A 19,893-nucleotide genomic window follows, 5' to 3' on the forward strand; every position below is an offset into this window, starting at 1 on the left:
CAACCTCGAACAATCAACTCCATCCTAAACTAACTAACTATGCACACAAGAGAAAATATAAGAGAGTAAGGGAAAGGTCTCACCCAAATGTTTCTTGAAGAAAAATAAAGCTATAAAACCATTTACCATAGCTCCATATGTTACTTCCAACGTTCTTCAAAGCTACAAAAGAGAGAGATAAAACCAAAAACAAAAATTATGCAAAGAAAAAGGTTAGAGAAAAATCTACAAACTTGAACCTTGGGCACAATCAACTACCCAAATCATCATCCAATCATTATCATCATCAAAGACATCATTAATCAACAACAATCTAAAACAAACCAACCAAAAGCTATAAAACCCAACACCCAACAACAATACCAAACAGAAATCCCTCAAATGATCCCATGAGTCCTTGGTGCCTTCCCCCACACTTACCCAAAACTACTCCCTTTTGACTAAAACACCCCCCAACGCTAGATAAGAGCATCGTCCTCGATGCTTCACATGTAAATAAAAGGAATTTTGCATAATTCGGAATTTGGTCAATGACATCGGTAAATGGAAGGGTAAGATGAAGTTGCCTAAACATCTCTATGAATTTGCCATATTGTTCATCTAGTTTGTGCCTATTAAACTTTTGGGGGTATAGGAGCTTAGGTTTGATAACTTCTCTCACTTTTTCTTTTTCTTTTTCAATTGGTTTTTCAACCACATCCTCATTCAAAGAGCTTTTTCCTTCCTCATCTTCAACCAAAACTTCCTTAGGATTCTCCTTAGCCTCACTCTTCTGAGGCTCTACATTCTCAACAATCCTACCTCTCCTTGTCACTATGGCATTAATTGGTCTCTTAGGATCTACACCTTAAGATGGTAGGGAAGAAGGGCTAGCATGCTCTTTCAAAACATTTGCCAATTGAGAAATTTGATTCTCCAACATCTTACTTTGAGTCATCATGTCATTAAACTTCTTATCACTAGAAGACATGTTAGTGTTCAACACCTTGATTTGATTTTCAATGACATCCTCCAAACTACTTCTAGAAGGAGATGATTTGGCATAAGAGCTATCATTTTGACCTTGAGCCTTTGGAGTGAAACCGGGTGGGGGGACCCCTTTGATTGTATTTTAAAAATTGCCCCTATTTTGGTTACTCCAATTGCCCCGACCTTGATTTTGGCCACCTTGGTTATAATTACCATAATTTTGATTATGGTTCCCATATCCTTGCCCTTGGTTTTGACCACCATAACCTTTGAAGGTTATAGTTGCCTCGGAAACCTTGGTTTCCTATGTTTCTTAACCCCCATTATGGTTATAATTATCAAAATTCCCACTATGATAGTTCCTATTCCCATTATTTCTTTGATTATCAAATTAGGTCTAACATTGTTATTAGACATATAGTTCACATGTTCATTCTCATTACAAACATAATCATCACATCCATCAAAAGAAGCATTAGGACAATTTGAAGAATCATGGTCATATAATTCACACAAATCACAAAACATATAACCATTAGACATGTTGATAGAAGAGGGAAGAGGATTTGAGTTAGGAAATGTACCTCTCCCATTATTTTGGGAGGAAAGAATTGGTACTTGAGATGAAGCACTCTCAAGTTTGTCTTTGATAAAGGTCATTTCCTTCCCTAATTCCAAGATATGTGAGGACAAGTTGTTAATGGCATTGATGTGATCAACCGAGTACACCGAAGCACCGCTTTTGCTTGTTGTTTCACGCTCATAATCTTGCCAATCCATATAATGCCTCACTACATCTTCAACGACATCCACTACTTCCTCCTCCGTCTTGTTCATTATTGGTCCTCCGGCTCCCGCATTAAGGTAAGATTTTCCTCGAGGGCTTAAACCTCCATAGAATATTTTGATGATTTGATAGGTAGGAATTCCATGGTGTGGGCACTCTCTTTGTTATTCCTTATACCTCTCCCATGCCTCATAAAGACTTTCATTGGGTTTTTGCTTGAAGCTTTGAATAAGAGCTCTCGCTTCAGCCGTTTTCTTTTGAGGATAGAACCGAGACAAAAACTCCTTAGTCAATTCATCCCATGTCCTCAAGGAGTTTGGTTTCACCTCCTTGTCCAACCACTCCAATGCACGTCCAATGAGAGAGAAAGGGAAAAGCTTAAGGCGAATAAACTCTTGAGAAATCCCATTCACCTTGATTGTATTACAATACTTCACAAACTCCTTAAGATGATTGAGGGGACTCTCATGCTTTGCACCGCTATATTGACGCCTCTCTATCAAAGTAATCATGGCCGGTCTAATCTCAAAGTCGGTTGCCGGTGTCGTAGGTAGAGCAATCCCACTCTCATACCTATAGGCTCCTATAACTCCTAGCTCCTTCAATGCCACTCTAGGATTTTCTCCCCTGCTTGCTTGTTCTTCTTCACTTGGCGGGCTAGATTTCAAAGAATGTCTAGCAACCCTTATCCTTGTAATTGTCCTCTCAACTTCCAGATCAAATGGTAATAGAGAACGACCATGTGCTCTATGCATAGAATCTCAAAAGAAACAGTTAGTAGCACGGCTACAAATGTAGCCTAAAAGAAAGAAAATCTTTTTGTATTTTTCAAATAAGTGGAATAGACTCAATCAACAATAGCAAATAGCCATGACATTTCCCGGAAACAGGGCCATTTTTTACTAGGGATAAACCTAGGTCGTTGGTAACTAAGTTCCTCGATCAAAACAAAATTTATAGAACCAAACCAAACCCTAAATATAGGGGTAAGTCCGGGTCGAACCCAAGGGAATGTACTGTGGTATTTACTAAGGTCTCAAGCTAAGCTATTCCGAAGCCTAAATAAGGGTTGGTCTAGCAAATCAAACAACGTAGTTAAACGAATGCAAGAATTATATAAAGGATGCTAGGGAGTTGGGATCCAAATGCAGTCATGATAATCACACTAATTGGGAAAGAAATCAATCGAGCATACAATGCGAGGGAAGGCAACAAATGCAATCTAAATCACTCAAAGAGATATTTCCTAGGGTCAAGCTAGATGTCTCTACAATCGACTTCAAAGGAAAATCACAAATTAAGATGAATCGATAATAATAGCTTCCAAATCAATTTTTCGTATCAATGAAACCTATTATGCAATCTAGCATGATAGTTAAGGTTGAGCAGTCCTCAAGATATCAAACTCATGCACAAATTTCACCAACCAATTTAATCACAATGATGATCAATCAAAATCCCCCAATTAACCATGAATTATCACACATACATGCTTCACCCTATCCCTAACAAGTAATCTACTCACTACACATTGAAAATTTGAACAACAAAACTAATCTAATCACAAATTTCATCATCAACATAGTAATCAAAATATGCTCAAACTTATCAAAAATCAAATCAAACAAACAACAAGTAATTCAATCAAATCAAGAATCAAGCATGAAATTGCATTAAAAAGTAAAGAATTCTTACAAAACTTTCATCAAAATCAAAGAGGAAGAAGATTGAAAGTAGCATTCATCAACATCACCAAGTTTCTCTCTCTAAAATCTAAGAACAAAGCTTCCAAAATCAAGAGCTTCTCTCTCTAAAATTCTAATCAAAATCTAATTCTAATTCAATTCTAACGTCCTTTCCTCTCTAGAAATGAAGGAAATCTATATATAGTAAAACTAATTAAGGAGAAGTTAGTTAGACGTCCAAAAGAAACCTCAATTGGCGCGGCCTCTCATCCCTAAGCGCGGCCGCAACAACATGCATACGGAACAGGGGGGAGAATCTGCGCAGCCGCTCCAAGTATCTACGCGGCCGTGCCAGCCACTTGCGCACTGCTCCTCTCTCGCGTGCGGCCGTGCCTGGCAGCAGGGGATATAGGCTTTGTGCGTTCGATGATGCTCCCATGTGTTCCACATGATACATGTTTGGGAGGCAGTCACTTGAGGCCTTTACGGTGGGTTCAACACGACTTTAATGTCCACACGGCATGAGAGCGCGACCTTCATGACTTGGTTCTTGCACTCCAACACCTTTAAGCTTCAAGAGGAGGAACTGGGTTGCATCCTTGGCTTTATATGCCCTGAGAGAACACCAATAAGCTTCTCGAACATCACCATTCTCTTTAAATAAAAGAAAAGCAAACAAGTAAAGGAAAAAACGCAAAATAAACTAAGAAAAGCAAGAAAATAAGGAGACAGCTAAAGAAAATGCAAAATAGAGAAATTACGAGTATTACTAGAGAAAAGGAGATGAAAGAGATACAAAAGCAATGAAAAATCATCCTAAAAGAAGCTAAATGACTGCCATAAATGAAACTCCTCAAAAATTTACGAAAGTTAGCACCTACAATAGGGTTTACACAAGGTGGCATAGCAAAGGTCTGAGTTTTCCCCCTTACACCTTCAGATTGTTACTGAGTATTGAATTGATATTGGGCAGCATCATAAAAACTCTATCATGTTATATTAAAAATTAGTGAAACTTAAAATTATTCATATTATATCAGAAGTTAATCAAAGTATGTCAAAAGTAGGCCATAATTACACAAAAGTAATGATAATTAATAATCATTCATTAGAATTCCAGACTACACTATGATATCTATGGATGCTCTAAGAAAATCATTAAAATTTAGTTGCCAATCCAATGCGGACATAAACCACAATAGGTCAGCTTTTCACAAGCATATACACTTCCAAATCATATCAAGCAATAGCATATCCATGTTTACGAGGAATCAAGAACTCTACACAAGCACACATATACTTCTTGAAGTAATACCACAATCAAATACGCACTCACAACAAGTTCTATTACTTGATTAAGACCAACCTACAAAACAACAATTCTATATAAAAGCACTACCGTGCCAGCTCCTATAAAGCAACCTTAAATTTTGCAGAACCCTATTCACTATAGGCAGCATGGATGGTGATTAAGAATGTATAAAAATTTATCATAAAATGCACATATAATATCTCTAACATATATAAATTTGATAGCAAATACTATTTACTTTTAAATTTAATTTGTTTATTTTTCAGTGTATTTTATTTACTTTTTGTTTATAATTTATTAATCATATTACTACTACAAGTAGAACTAATAACTATAATATATAAAATTGTGACTAATCTCATATCAAACTCCCAAAGAAAAACATGATGTTAAAGTAAATACTTTCCTTTTAAAGTAAATACAAAAAAACCAAACTAATCAATAAACATGTTATCTTTGGAAGCTAGAAAAAATTATTCACATCATGTGAAGCATTATGTATCTCATTGTCTGTCATAACACCATCTGGAAGGTTGAAAGAGACTAATTTTCTTCCTTTGTCAGCCAAATTCCTGTATGCAGTCTCAATAACATCGCCTAAGTATGCTTGATGACCTCCTTTTTTACAAACCGGATACACATCTTTTTGTATTTCTCCTTAACTGAATGATGCTTTTTCTTCACTTGCAATTCTTTCTCTTAATTTCTCATCGGTCTAAAGTTGGATCAAAGGCAATGTTGTTGGTTCAGGCTGCCCTCTAAATGAAAGGAGATGAAAGTGCATAATATAAAGAATCAGGACACATCCACTGATTCATGTTCTTGATTCTGTATGCTTGTTGTTCTTGAAGCTCCCCATTACTTTGCACAAGTTATTAAGTTCATAACCACACCAATTCAAGTTATGTATTTCTTTACATTGTCTGCGTAATTGATTATCTTGTAATCTATCATTCTGTTTGCAACAGGGGACAAGAATGTGCTGCAAACATACATAACAAAGAATCTTTAAAAACCATCCCCTCCTTCCTTTAGACTCTTTATTTTGTTCTCTAAATATTCACAAAGATGTCGTTGCTATCTGGAATTCCTAGCTTCTTCTTCCATTCCTTTTGAATCACCATGCTTGCTATAGGTTGCTTCCTTATCTGACAAGTCAACATGTTCTTTGTTACATTTCAAAGCATGAAAACATCTTGAAAATCATAGGAACTTATAGAAAAATCCTTCATCATATCAATCTTGAACATACAACTGTTTTCATTGAAATGATGACAAAGCCATGGAAGCATCTTTGTTGAAACTTTTGTCAGTTTCAATTCAAGCAAGCCTCCAAATCCAACACTTATTACGTCAGATTTCTGTCTCTCACTGAATTCCATGATCAAATCAAATACTACATTGGGTTTGTTGTGTTTTTTCTTGATGTCCAGATTACCATCATTGTCACTTACTTCCTTAACCCCTAAAACTTCTTATACCTCCTTATCTGATCTTTCAAGCTTCATTTTCTTCTTTAAATGAGCTTTTGTGTTTTTTTTGTCTTCTTCTGATGATCCATCAGATACTTCATTTGTATCATTTTCTGGTTCATAGTTGCTATCTTTTGTTCTTTTTTTTGTTCCTATAATTTGTTAAACTAAGAGATATTAAAACATATACTTGTAAAATTAAATATATTAAAAAAAAGAACTTAATACTGAACATATTAATCTAAATTTAAATTCCAATTTAATAAACTTTTATGAACCTTTCGATAGTTCTAGTTCCTTAAGCCTTCTCTTATCTATATTTGCTTTTTTGAAATCCTTTGAAGCTTAGCACATAATACAGTTAATTTCCACAATGAGTTTATGTTAATATAAGGAGTTTATAAATACACAACATGTTAAAGAACTTTTAAAACCTATATGTTTACTTTATAAGATTTTTTGTTTACTTTATTAAACTTACCATTTACTTTATAAATTTATATATGATTTTCTATTAATATTATGATTATATAAATACAGAACAACTTAAATTTCTTTAAAAACACATATGTTTAATTTACAAGCCTTTTTTTTTTACTTTATTAAACTTATCATTTACTTTTATATTCGATCATGTAATAGTATGCATCATTAAATTTATATTGATAACATAGACTTATAAAGATAAATGCTTTACTTTATAACTGTTTCTATTTACTTTTTCAAATAATTATTGTACTTCAAGATTTTATACCTTTCGTTGGAGATTGCTTTGAATTTGCCGCTTTCTTTGTAGATTTCTTCAGTGTTGCGGGAACTTTCTTGGCTGCAGGAGATTACTTCGCTGCAAGAGCTTTTTTTCTTGCAGCAGCTTTCTTTCATGCAAGAGTTTCCTTTGCTGCATCTGGTTGTGTTGGTGGTTTTTTTGTTGGGTTTCGGAAAGTCCGACTTTCCGTGGAACAAAACCCGACCCCAAGACCCGCTCACAATTAATACAACTATAAGAGATAATTAATAACATAAAGAGAAAAGACAATAGCACCCTTGACGTGCGCTTCGCTCGTACAACGAGCTCTTACATGGAAAGCCTCGAGTCCTGCATGTGTGAAGACCTCCGACGGAAATCCACCCACAACGTCCGGTCTCTAACTCGTAGTTCAGCCGAGTTAGACCAAAAATAAACTAACTCGAGTTTTAATGAACTTAAAGGTTTTTTCTCTTTGGAGATGCCTAATTGAGTTCAACTCAAGTGGAATCCTCAAATCCCAATACATGGGTATTTATAAAGAATTCCCAAAAGCATTCCACTCTCCCATCAATGTGGGAGAGTTGGTAAAAATAATATTCCCATTTTATTTTTAATTCAAAAAAAAGAAAAATAACAAAGCAATAATTAATCAACAAGTGACAACAAGGAGGGAGAGGGTAAGTGAGGACCACAAGGGGGGAAGGGACCAAAGCCTTGGCCCCCAAGTATCCCAAACCGCCTCACACCCTCACCCGGAGCATATCACACGGTTTCGTGGCGCCCAGCCTTGGGCACCAAGGCGCGCCCAACTAGCGGCCTTGTGCTCGGCTAGGCCTGCCCATGCGCGTGTGCGGGCTGCTGGCCACAAGGCTTACCAACATGCCCCAGCAAGCCACGCCTTGGTACGGGCAGCTGGTGCTGTTGTGCGGCTACTTACACACCATAACCTGCTAGCTTGTACACCGGCTTGCACTTGCGCGCAGCAAGCCACGTACATGGTGCAGGCTGCTGGTGCGCCTATGTGCGGCTGGTGGTGCTAGCTTTGCTAGCTTGCCAGCATACCACGCCCCTAGTATTCGGTTTTCTTGGGGCATTCCAATACTAGGGGTATTTTGGTAATTTGTTGATTGATTGATTTTTATCGTCTCGTCGTTTTATTCATTCAACTCGACTTGCGACGCTCGGTCTCAACGCTCCTAGCTCGATATACGATGTAAATGATCATAATACTCGAGCGACTCATTAATTCTTTTTGGGGTAATTCGTCGTGAGGGATCGTTAGTTGCTTAGGTATGACCTGAAGGGTTCAGTGATGATTAAGGTGCAATATTAATTATACATTAATAAAATTGATCGGAAGCGACCTCCAATTAGGCATTCCAATCACTTGATCTCATCGAATAATTAGCTTTCTAATAATTCCGAACTCTCTATCGGAATAATACACTTGTTCGATAGACATCATTCCTATCAATCTCCCACTTGTCCTTCCAGACAAGTGCGTTTTTGTGTATAGCCTATTTCCTATGTCACTTAATGTCTCTTCTTGAACTATAAGGTAAGATTATTCGTCTTCCTTATTATGTCCATAAGTGTTTCTCGAAATCTGAGTTCGACTATCGATAAGTAGATGATTTCTTAAAATTCATCTGAGCACGCCCATGCATTTTCACAGTCTCGCTCTTCGAGAGGCCTTGTAAATAACAAAGACATGTTCCCTATGGTTAATAGGGGGACATTCCCAGTCTTGTACTGTCAGCTTCTCCTACTAAGGGGACCTAGCCGGCCTAGTGTTGCTGTTATAATCCTCATGTACGGCAGACGTTTGACGAACATCAAAGCGGACTAGTACTCAAATAAGAGGACTCACAATATCATGGTCGAGGAAAGAGGTTCCGATAGCAATAATGAGAGGTGTACTTATGATGATTTTTAAATCTATTAAAGGATTCTCATAGGTCAATCCGGTAAAATTCTAAACTAATACCTGAGCAAATGATTTATGATAATCATGTCCTTGTAGCACAAGAAACGATGCTATAAATCAAACTACATGCTAATCTTAAGTGGTCATTAATCGTCCATTATTTAAATGACCTCGATTAGGGATAATTTTCGATTATAATATTCAATGTTCACTTAATAGGTGTTTCTTTATCCAAGACTAGTCTGGATACCCTATTTTGAATATTCTCATAATCGAATGGACTCAATATTTAATCCTAAACCACAATTTAAATAAAATGGAGTGGTAAAATTGCATGAAATCAAATTACTCCAAAATTTGAATGGTTCATCATAATGTTTTAAATTAAAATGTTCAAAATTAATCAAAACACTTAACAAGGAAATCAAAGCCAATCACCAACGTGACTGATTCCCATTACCTCAACGTGCTTGTTGTGCTTCACTTGAGGCAGAGGTTTAGTAAGTGGATCGCTACATTATCGTCCGTTACAACTTTAAAACAATCAATTAATTATTCAAATTCTAGTCTTGATTAACGAAAGAATACTATGTGAAATAAATTAATTAAAGTTTTTTTAAAATGATCAAACAACACTAATTAATCAATTAACGTTATTTAAACAGTAAAAGAAAAGTGATTTATCTAAGTGGTCAAGAAACTAATCGTTCTTCTTTTATGTTAAATCTCCGTTTAATGCGTTTATGGACTTTCTTTATTCTTTGTACCTCCAAGGACTTCAATGGATTAAATTGGGGTTGGAAAGTATTTGGGAAGGGAGAAGAAAAGTAGTATGATAGTAAGGGAACTTGAGAGATTAGGGTTTTAAGAATGCTAAGGTTTAGAATTCTGATTTTTCGTTCCTCTTAAGGGTTGAATGAAGACCCCTATTAATAGGTGTAGGAATCTAGGTTTAGGGTTTTAGAGCCACGAAGATCCATCTGTATAGGCCTTTTATGGAAATTTGATGGTTGGTTTATCTGATTTCCTCGTTTTTTTAACAATGTAATATCCATTAGATCTAATCATTGCATTTGACGCATTTGGGTCGGTTATTAACCAAGTTTAAACATGTATGAGCACGTTTTAGGCCTAATTAGTAATCGGACAAGACTCTAAGATAACTTGGTCTCAAATATGGGTTTTAACTTACTTCATAATGCATTTCATAGTCCATAAACACTTCAACTTTGATCTAGCATGAAGAACGGGTTTTTGTAACATCATCGCACTTTCTGTCGGGACAGGAGGCTAGAAGTAGGTGTCTACACTTAGCACTCTTCAAACTAAATTCTCCTCCATTTAGACAAAATGTGTATCATGACTGCAATTTGAAATCGTCTCTGTCTGTTTGGGAGCTTGTGTTGGTGTAACCTTCAACAACTAATTCATCTGAGCCACCATATACCAGGAATTTATCCTTCTTCCTTTTCAGGTACTTTAGGATATTCTTGGCTGCAGTCCAATGCGCCTCTCTTAGGTCTGATTGGTATTGGCTCGTAGCACTCAAAGAATACGATACATCTGGCGTAGTACATATCATGGCATACATGATCGATCCAATAAGCAAAGCATATGGAATCTGATTCATCCTTTCTCGCTCATTAGATGACTTTGGACACTGCTTCTTGCTTAGGGTTATGCCATGTGACATGGGTAGGTGACCTCTCTTGGCCTCCTCCATGTTAAATCCTTCCAGTACCTTAACAATATAAGTACTTTGGCTCAATCCAATCATCCTCTTATATCTATCCCTATAGATCTCGATGCCTAATATGTCCTGTGCCTCTCCCAAGTCCTTCATTGAAAAACATTTTCCAAGCCAGGCCTTCACAAACTCTATCGTCGGAATACTATTTCCAATGAGAAATATGTCATAAACATATAAGACTAGGAAGGTGATGTCACTCCCACTGACCTTCTTATAAACATAAGACTCATCTAGATTCTTGATAAAACCAAACTTACTGATGGCTTCATCAAATTGTATATTCCAATTTCTGCTAGCTTGCTTTAGCCCATAAATGGACTTTTTAAGCTTGCATACCTTCTCAGCTTGTTTTGGTCGACAAAACCTTCAGGCTGTCTCATATACATAGTTTCTTCCAAAATTCCATTGAGGAAGTCGGTTTTGACGTCCATCTACCATATATATTTTAAAATTGTAATATGCAGCAATCGCTAGGATGATCCGAACGGACTTAAGCATTGCGACAGGAGAAAAGGTTTCATCATAATCAACGCCTTGAATTTGCCTTTAACCTTTTGCTACTAGTCTAGCTTTGTAAATGAATACATTTCCATCTTTATAGGTTTTCAAATTGAAAATCCACTTACATCCAATAGGTGTGTAACCTTCATGTAAGTAAACCAAGTCCCATACTTGATTTTCAAACATGGAGTCCATTTTAGATCTCATGGATTCTTGCCATTTAGCAGAGCCAGAGCTCGCTATCGCTTGTATGAGGTTGCCGGTTCGTCTCCATCCACTATTAGGATGTCCTGATTCTCGGTTAACACGACAACAAGATACCTATCAGGTTGAGACCTTAGCCTCTACGACTAACAAAGGGTCATGGACTGAGCATTTGCATTGTCGGTTTGACTTTGCACATTTTGACCAACGTCAATAGATGTTGTTTGAGCACTTTGACTGTCAATTTGATTTTGTTGTTCGTCCTCTCGAACTTCATTGAATTCGATTTTCCTCCCACTTGTCATTTTGGAAAGGTGTTCCTTCTGCAAAAAGACACCATCGCGAGCAACAAACACTTTGTTCTTGGATTTTTTGTAGAAGTAATACCTCTTTGTTTCTTTTGGGTAGCCCACAAAGAAAACCTTCTTAGATTTGGGGTGAAGTTTGTGAGATATTAATCTTTTAACATATGCTTCGCATCCCCAAATCTTGAGAAAAGACAAGCTAAGAGGTTTCTTCGTCAATAATTTATATGGAGTCTTTTCTACAACTTTTGATGGAGCACGGTTCAGTGTTAGTGCCGCGGTTAGAAGTGCATGTCCCCAGAAAGATATAGGAAGATCACTAAGACCCATTGTTGATCGTACCATGTCTATCAAGGTTCGATTTCTTCTTTTAGATACTCCGTTCCGTTACGGAGTTCCTGGAGGTGTCAATTTTGAAAGTATACCATGTTCTTTTAGATGGTCATCGAATTCTTGGCTTAAGTACTCACCACCTCGATATGATCGAAGGGCTTTGAATTTCTTGCAAAGCCGATTTTCAACTTCACTCTGAAATTCTTTGAATTTCTCAAATGATTCAGATTTGTGCGACATAAGGTACACATATCCATATCTACTATAGTCGTCTGTGAAGGTGATAAAATATTGATAGCCGTTCCTTGTGGTTGTGCTCATTGGTCCAGATACATCGGTGTGTATTAGGCCCAATAAGTCACCTGCCCTTTCTCCCAACTTGGAGAATGGATGATTTATCATCTTGCCTAATAGACATCCTTTGAAATTCTCAAACGATTATAAATTCAATGAGTCAAGAACACCTTCTTGTAGAAGCTTCTTGATGCATTTAATGTTAATGTGGCCAAGACGACAATGCCACAAGTATGTGTCATTTGACTCAATGGTCTTAGTCTTCTTTGGTGGTATGATTAACATTATAACCTTGTTTGTCTAAATAAAGCACATTTGGATAAACATGTCATGCCATAAAACATATAAACAAGACATAAAACATTCACAGGTATAGTCTTGTCATCTTACAACCCGACGTCTGACGCCAAAAGATTGTTCAATAATAAAACTAAAATAAGTTCTATTTTAAGAAAAACTATGCAATTACAAGTTTAATGGATTGATGAGTGCCATTTATGGCACTCATTTGTTGAATATTTAGGTTGTTTTTACCTTCTTTTCATAGCTTTCTTTCTTAATAAATGCTTAGTATTATGCATTTTCTCTTTATTTTACCTTTTCTCTCTTATTTTGTGTTTCTATGGTTTTTCTAGTGTTTTCTCCTTTATTTGCTCTCTTTTCGTGGTGATAGGTATTATACGAGGTTTGGGTCTTATAGCATTTGGAGCAAACTTATAGCATTGGGAAAGCTTAAGATGCAAGGAAGTGGATGCTCCATGTTCTAGCTCCTGCGATCTCAAGCCGCGCTATCATGAAAGATGGTGTTTACCGTGGAGGCCCTTGGAAACTACCACCCCCAATGTTCATCAAGTGGAGCTCACGAAGACCTATTTGCTAGCGCACGAGGCATCGAAGAAGTCGAAAAAACCCAGAAGACCGCGGGCACGCAGCCCCCTTGCGTGACCGCGCACCACTGCCAGCGCGGGCGCTCCTCCTTGTTTTTGGATTTGCTCGATTTGGTTTCCGCGCCTTTTATAAACACCTTTCTTAACCCAATTTTTGTAAGAAGCTTTTAGACATAATTTTGATCATAATTTTAGCTTAGTTGAGAGTATCTCCCTCTAGTTTTAGGGTTAGTTTAGGAGTAGTTTTAGAGAGAGAAAATGAGAGATGTCCTTGGGGATTTGAGAGATTGAAGATTCAAGGTGACAATTTTATTGAAGATCTCCATAATCAATCAATGAGGATTTCTAACTCTATATCTTTTTTTTTTTTTTTTTTTTTTTTTGCTTTGTTTAATTTCAAGTTTGTTTGATTTGATTTTGATGTTTGATTCTTGATTAGTGTATTTGTTCTTCCTATTTTGTTGATTCTTGATTTCTTTGTTGCTTGTTAATTAGATGATGATTCTTGAGTAGTTGTTTGGCTAGGGATTGGGTGAAACATGTATGATTGATTGACTGTGATTAATTAGGGAATTATGTTGATTAATTGTTGAGATTTAAGTGATTAATATATGTTTGCATGTGTGTTATTTGATTAGGCCTTGAGAATTAAGCTAGATTATATTGTGATTTCTAATGATACGACACATTGATTTAGGAATTGCAATTATTCATTGGTTTGGATTGTGATTCTCCTAGATTGTTATTCGTAGAGAGCACTAGCTTAACGATTAGGAGATAGCTCTTTTATTCCAATTGATAGCTCTTATCATTAGTCTTCGCAACCATTTATTGGCATTTTCTTTCCAAGTTATTGCAATTGTCATGATTACTTGTTAATCCCCATTCCCTAGTGTTTTATTTGTTTGCTTCTTTGTTTTGTTAGTTTATTAGTGTTACATTCTTTACCTTTGACTTCGACCTAGCTTAGGCGTTAATTGGAAACACTTGAATTTAACCGTTCCTTTGGGTTTGACCCTTGACTTACCTCTATACTTGTATTTAGGTTTGTTAAGTGATATAAATTTTGTTTGGCTTAGGGAGGATTAGCCAACGACCTAGTTTCCCCCCGTTAAAATGGCGCCGTTGCCGAGGAACGGTGTCTATGTTTGAGTGTTTTTGATTGCTTGAGTCTAGGTCTTTGTATATACTTTTTTTTATTTGATTTTTGCTTGTTTTGAAAAAAAATGGTATATCTCTTGTTTCCTCAATTTGATGATGAGTCTTTTTGTGAATATTTCAATAGACTGGAGGGATTTATTGATTATAATTGTTGTAATCTTTTGGAAGCTTGTGAGATTTGTTATTTTGGTTTGAATAGGCAAAATAGGGATGAAGTTGAATGCATGCATAATGGTGAATTTAGAACATTGTCAATCAATGATGCTTGGAATTTTTATGTTTGTTTTGTTTGGGATGTCTATAATAGGGGTAATCATGTTTCTAATATATATATGTAATGTCTTGATTCTTCTTATGTTAGCATGAATTCCCATGAATTATCACATGATCCCATAAATGAACCTAGAACAAATGATTTCGACTTTATTTCCTCTTTTGTTCACGATGATGAGTTACATGCTCAAGTTGATGCTAATGGCGTGTTTCAATTTTCTTCATTATTTACCATGCCTTTTTGTGATGTGCTTCGTTCCCTTAATAATGAATCTCATGTGTTTGATTGTGCTTTCACTCCCCAATGTGATGTTTATGCTCATGATTTTAATGTCGATTCTTTCAATCTTGGTTGTGATCCTTCTTCTCTTATTGAAACTCAACCATCTACACCTTTTGAATCTCTTGTTGATATTTTTGAATCTCAAATTAGGCGCATTGAGCTTGATAATGTTCTGGGGTCTAGTAAGGAGTAGATTCTTAAATCTATGAGAAGTCAATTAGAGAAAATGAAAAAGAATGAGTAGCGTCTTGAAGAAGGAAGGAGAAGGAAAGAAGAGCTAGAAAACGAACTGTCATCTTTAATTCTTGTTTATGAAAGTTCTTATTTTAATATGTGTGTTGAAGATGATGATGATGATATTTTAAGAAACCAAGAGAGTGTGAGGATCCTATTAGTGAGCATAGGAGTGAAGGAATGAGAGTTGAGAGTGATGATGATGAGGATGATTTTGTGAATCTAAAGTCCCTTTCCTTTGTTGATTGTGATATGTCTCAAGTGCATGATTGTGATTCTTCTATCCATGAGTATTTGGACTCGTTTGATGTTATGTCCAATATTTTCTTTGAGAGTCAAAAGAAAACTCATAGCCTTTTGAATGAGTTCATTAAGGATGCTTCATGGGAGACATGAATTTGCATCCATTCACGCATGGTTTTGAGACTTTGGGATTTAAGGATGTTGAGGGAGTTGTTGTTCATTGTTGTGATGGAGGGGATTATGTAGTTCCTCTTGGGAGTTGGAAGTTTGAGGGAGATGGAGATCATGAGTGTTCTTCTTTTGAGGATTCTATGATTGATTTTCATCCTTTTATTGGTGATTTGAGGCATGCTTGTGAGGAAGAGTTCATTTGTGCGACCATTGCCCCTATTTCCTTTTTTCATGTCCCTTTTTCAAGGAAATTTAACCATATCCCTTACACTCCTATATCCCTCCCTTCTTTTGTCCTGAAGCCTATTGGGGACCCTCTTGTCTATGATGATTTACACGTCCCTTATCGTCTTCTTTTGAGGAAAAGGGTGATTTTGCCACCCAAAAATCTTTTGAGGAGAGTTTGCCTTCTTCTTCTTCTTCTTCTTCTTCTTCTTATTTGTTGAACTTGCTTTTGATTTTTCTTCCTTTTCTTGGCATCTCTATCCTCATAGGTGTGCACTAAGCTTGTTGCACATCCTCTTCCCGTCATTTACCTACCTTCTATCTTATGAAATGTCTAGTAGTGCATTTGATAAGCTCTTGCGATTGTTGCAATATTATTTACTAGAGCATTCAAGCTTGGATCTTAAGCAAGTCTTTCTCGGGAAGTAACCTGTGTTTTATTGCTTTCATTTTCTTTTCTTTTTAGAATAGATTTTCTCTCACGAAAATGTTTGTGTGCCTTTTGCTAGGTACATAACTTGATATACTTTGGTGCATTGGTTTGAATCAAGAATCAAGGAAGTAAACTCAACCTTTGCTAGCATATGAGATGATCATCATCAGGTCGATCACTTACTGCGATTGTAATCGAGCCAACTACTAATCGTGTTTATTTGCTTACAGGGGCTAACTAGCATATCAAGGAACCCAATTTGCTGAATAAGGTCCAATATGGGGCCAAAGAAATTGCAACGCTAAGGAAATAAGGTTGTCTCTTGCAGCCACGTGCCATCGCGACGCGCCAGGCTTATCGCGGCGCGATAACGTTATCGCGTCACGATGAGGTCGGGTTTTCCGGATTTAAACCCCTTCTTCCTCATTTCGCCGATGCTGCACTCATTTTTCGCACGAGTTCGAAAAATTTTCATTTTGCTCGTTTTCCTTCGTTTCTCAACAAAATTCGCACAAGTTTTTTGCAAATTGAAACTTGTCATCTCTAGTTTGCCGATCTATGTATGTTTTGCTCGAATTCACTTTATTTTATGAGAATTCTATACGTATTTGCTTGTGGGTTTTCGAAAATTTCAAACACAATTTCTTGCCATGAATTCAAACATAAACAAGAGAATTTGGTGAAGAAAAGAGCGAATTTCCATTGTTGGACACCTTGAGTTCATGTACATAATGTAGCTTGTTCTTCATGTTTTGCTTGCTTTTCATGCTTAATTTGTCATAATTTTTTGTCATAATATTGCAAGAAACTGTTTGATTACTTAGAAATGTTATTATTGTCGAATCAAAATCATACTCTGTTTTAGTACTACGTACTCTGTTTTTGATGAACACAGTATCATGCGGCTAGGCGAACCTTAGATACTATAAAACAATTTATTTACTGTTTTTTTTTTCTAAACATAATTAGCATGGCTCGATGTCAAGGTTTGGCTCTCGTTCTCGCAAGACTCATCGGGAGGACGAGCCTGTCGACGCAGGCGAGGGGACTTCCACTAGCCTTGGGGAGTTCCCTGAGTGGGATGGGCACGCTTTTTACTTTGTGCCCAGGTTCTACATTTCGGAGCGTGTTCGGCGCGGTATGTCCGACGAGCGGGTTCTTTGCCATGGTTCAGGCAATGACACCATTGGTCATTTGTATGATACCTGCTTCGTGAACAACGCGGAGCTGCGCGCTCTGTGGGACTCATGTGGCTTGACTCCTTTGCTGCAGGCCACTAGGACTCTCTACGCTTTGCGGTCGAGCCATTTCATCGTACGAGGTTTGGTGGAGTTCTTTTAAGACACCACCAACACGTTCCATTTTCCATGGGGTGAGATGACCATTACTCCCCTCGACTTCTCTGTCATCACCGAATTGGAGTTCCAGTAGACCATGGTTCCTTTGGGTAGGGATATTACCCTTATGTCACCAAAGGTGGATGAGTTGCTGGGTCCTATTGTTGTTCGGGCCCGTGGTGGGTCAAGGTCAGTGCAGATGAGCGGCCGATCCATTCGTCGGGATCTGCTTGCAGAGGCCTTTCGAGATGATGTGACTACCCCTGAGCAGAGGGTGCACATCTTCGTTCTGATTTTGCTGTTAGAGACCTTTTCTCTTGACAACGGTAGCCGAGCGCTACTCTACTATTTTCTTGCTCTTCGCGACCTATGAGCAGTCAAGACTTTTGACTAGGCCGGCCTGGCCTATGTTGACTTCCTTCTTGGATTGCAACTCACCTGTCGCCATCGTAGCTACGAGGAGGAAGTCACACTCTCTAGATTTTGGAGGATCATAGAGGTACATTCTACAATAGAAGCTTACTTTTGACGCACGTTAGCTTTTGTTGACCCTTCCCCGTTGTTACAGGTGTGGTTCTACGAGTACCTTCCATCTTTGGCGCCAGCCAGGCCTTCGCCACGAGGGCTCCCCGTTGCTGTTAGTTGGGGAGGCTGCTATCCTGGCTTGAACACTACCGCACTTGTTCGAGAGGCGGTCTCTCGGTATGCATTGATGTTGTCATTTCTATTTGTCCTATTCAACAGGATTCTGACTCATGGATATCTCTTTCACAGGAGCCTGAGCCTCTTTTCCGTCTATGGGCAGAGTTGGACGTTTCTACGCAATCCGTCGCATATACATCTCAGCGTCGTTACTTTCAGGGGACGTACGATGTTGTGGTGTATTTAGGCGAGAGAGTTGCGATTCAGCACTCTACGAAATTTTTTGTGGTTCCGCAACGTCCTCCCCCACATATGATGGACCAGGATGCTCATAGAACTCACATAGAGAGGTCTCCGGCTGGTAAGGGTTGGCAGAGATATAGCCATCCGACCTAGTGCTATGCTAGGAGACTCCTGCCGCGATTGGCTCCACCACCTTGCATTTTGGAGGAGGTGGAGGTGTGCTTTATCTCTTTTGGTTTGTTTATCTTTTGGTTGCCCTTGACGACATTAACCGTTAGAGTTTATTTTCGCATGATACGTCTACTACAGAGTTTGTACCTCTGCCTATGTCCATCACCTACCAGGGGTACTTTGGGCCCATAGAGGAGATGATGCCTCTAGCCCCCGTGGAGTGGCGTCGGGTGGAGAGATCGATTCCCTGTCGTCAGACCTCGGTAAGTTATCTTTGATCTTTTTCTGTATGTATCCCTTTTTTATTATTTCTAACCTCTTTTACTTTTGCAGTTTTCTCGCGAGGTGATAACAAGGATGGCGAGAGCCATGAACGCCTTTCGTTACCAGCTCGTGAGGTTGAGCCACCGGGCATCGAGTCGTCATGATGACGGTGTGGCAGAGGTATGTCTCTTTACTTGCATTTGGTCACTTTCTCTTTTCACTGTATTTTTCCCTCCGCGCGCGTACTCGCACGAGACCTGAGGGTAGGTGGGAGAGATCTAGATCGAGACGTCGCCGCACCTCAATTGAGACTCCGGGCCGACGAGAGGGGTCGGATCACACTATTATCATAGAGGGTTCTGGTTTCTCTACTGAGGAGGAGGTGAGGAAACCCCCTGGTCCGAGTACTTCGGTCCCGATTCCTTCCATGGTTGGTGCGACGTACGAGGTTGGCTCGTCGTCGTAGCAACCGCCTCGTCAGGAGCCACAGCAGGGTGAGCTCGGATGGACTTGCCCTACTTTTTCTTTTCCTATGACTGGAGAGACTGATGATGGACAGGAGGTCACTCCGCGGACTTTGCGGTTTTGTGATACCTTAGGCATTCTTCCTCTAGGATCATAGGTATATCTGTGTTTATTCACTGTTTCACTACATAGGCCTTTTCTTTTTACGTTGTATTATTGACACTTATGTTTAGACATATCGTATATACATACTTTTATTATGTCTGTTCTATTTCTTGCATTTTATTTTTTATTTTATGTGCATGTGAGTGTGCGAAAAATTGTGTCAATTTTTTTTTTTTTTTTTTTTTTTTGCGCAAAAATTTCGGTCATTTTTATTACTAATGGAGGGTATCCGACTTTCTCCCCCAAAAGAAAAAATGAAAAAATAAAATGAGAATTGATTACAAATAAGCTTAATTACTTAAACTTATAATAATCAATATAGGATAAGTGTTTGAAGGAAATGTGCCAAAAATAGAATTTGGATAAGGCTTTGAAAGGATCAAAAACCGTAAACTCAAAGTACAAATCC

At 38.0% G+C, this 19,893-nt stretch overlaps 1 non-coding gene across 1 annotated transcript; it reads left to right on the forward strand.

Moving 5' to 3' along the window:
- The first annotated feature begins 1,894 nt into the window (after positions 1 to 1,894).
- Positions 1,895 to 2,000, forward strand: LOC145580451 (small nucleolar RNA R71). The gene has a single exon (XR_014099491.1). It is a non-coding gene; the product is annotated as a small nucleolar RNA R71 (small nucleolar RNA).
- The last annotated feature ends 17,893 nt before the right edge of the window (positions 2,001 to 19,893 follow it).

Source organism: Chenopodium album, chromosome 14 (assembly GCF_948465745.1).
Source record: "Chenopodium album chromosome 14, dcCheAlbu1.1, whole genome shotgun sequence".
NCBI classification, from domain to species: domain Eukaryota; kingdom Viridiplantae; phylum Streptophyta; class Magnoliopsida; order Caryophyllales; family Amaranthaceae; genus Chenopodium; species Chenopodium album.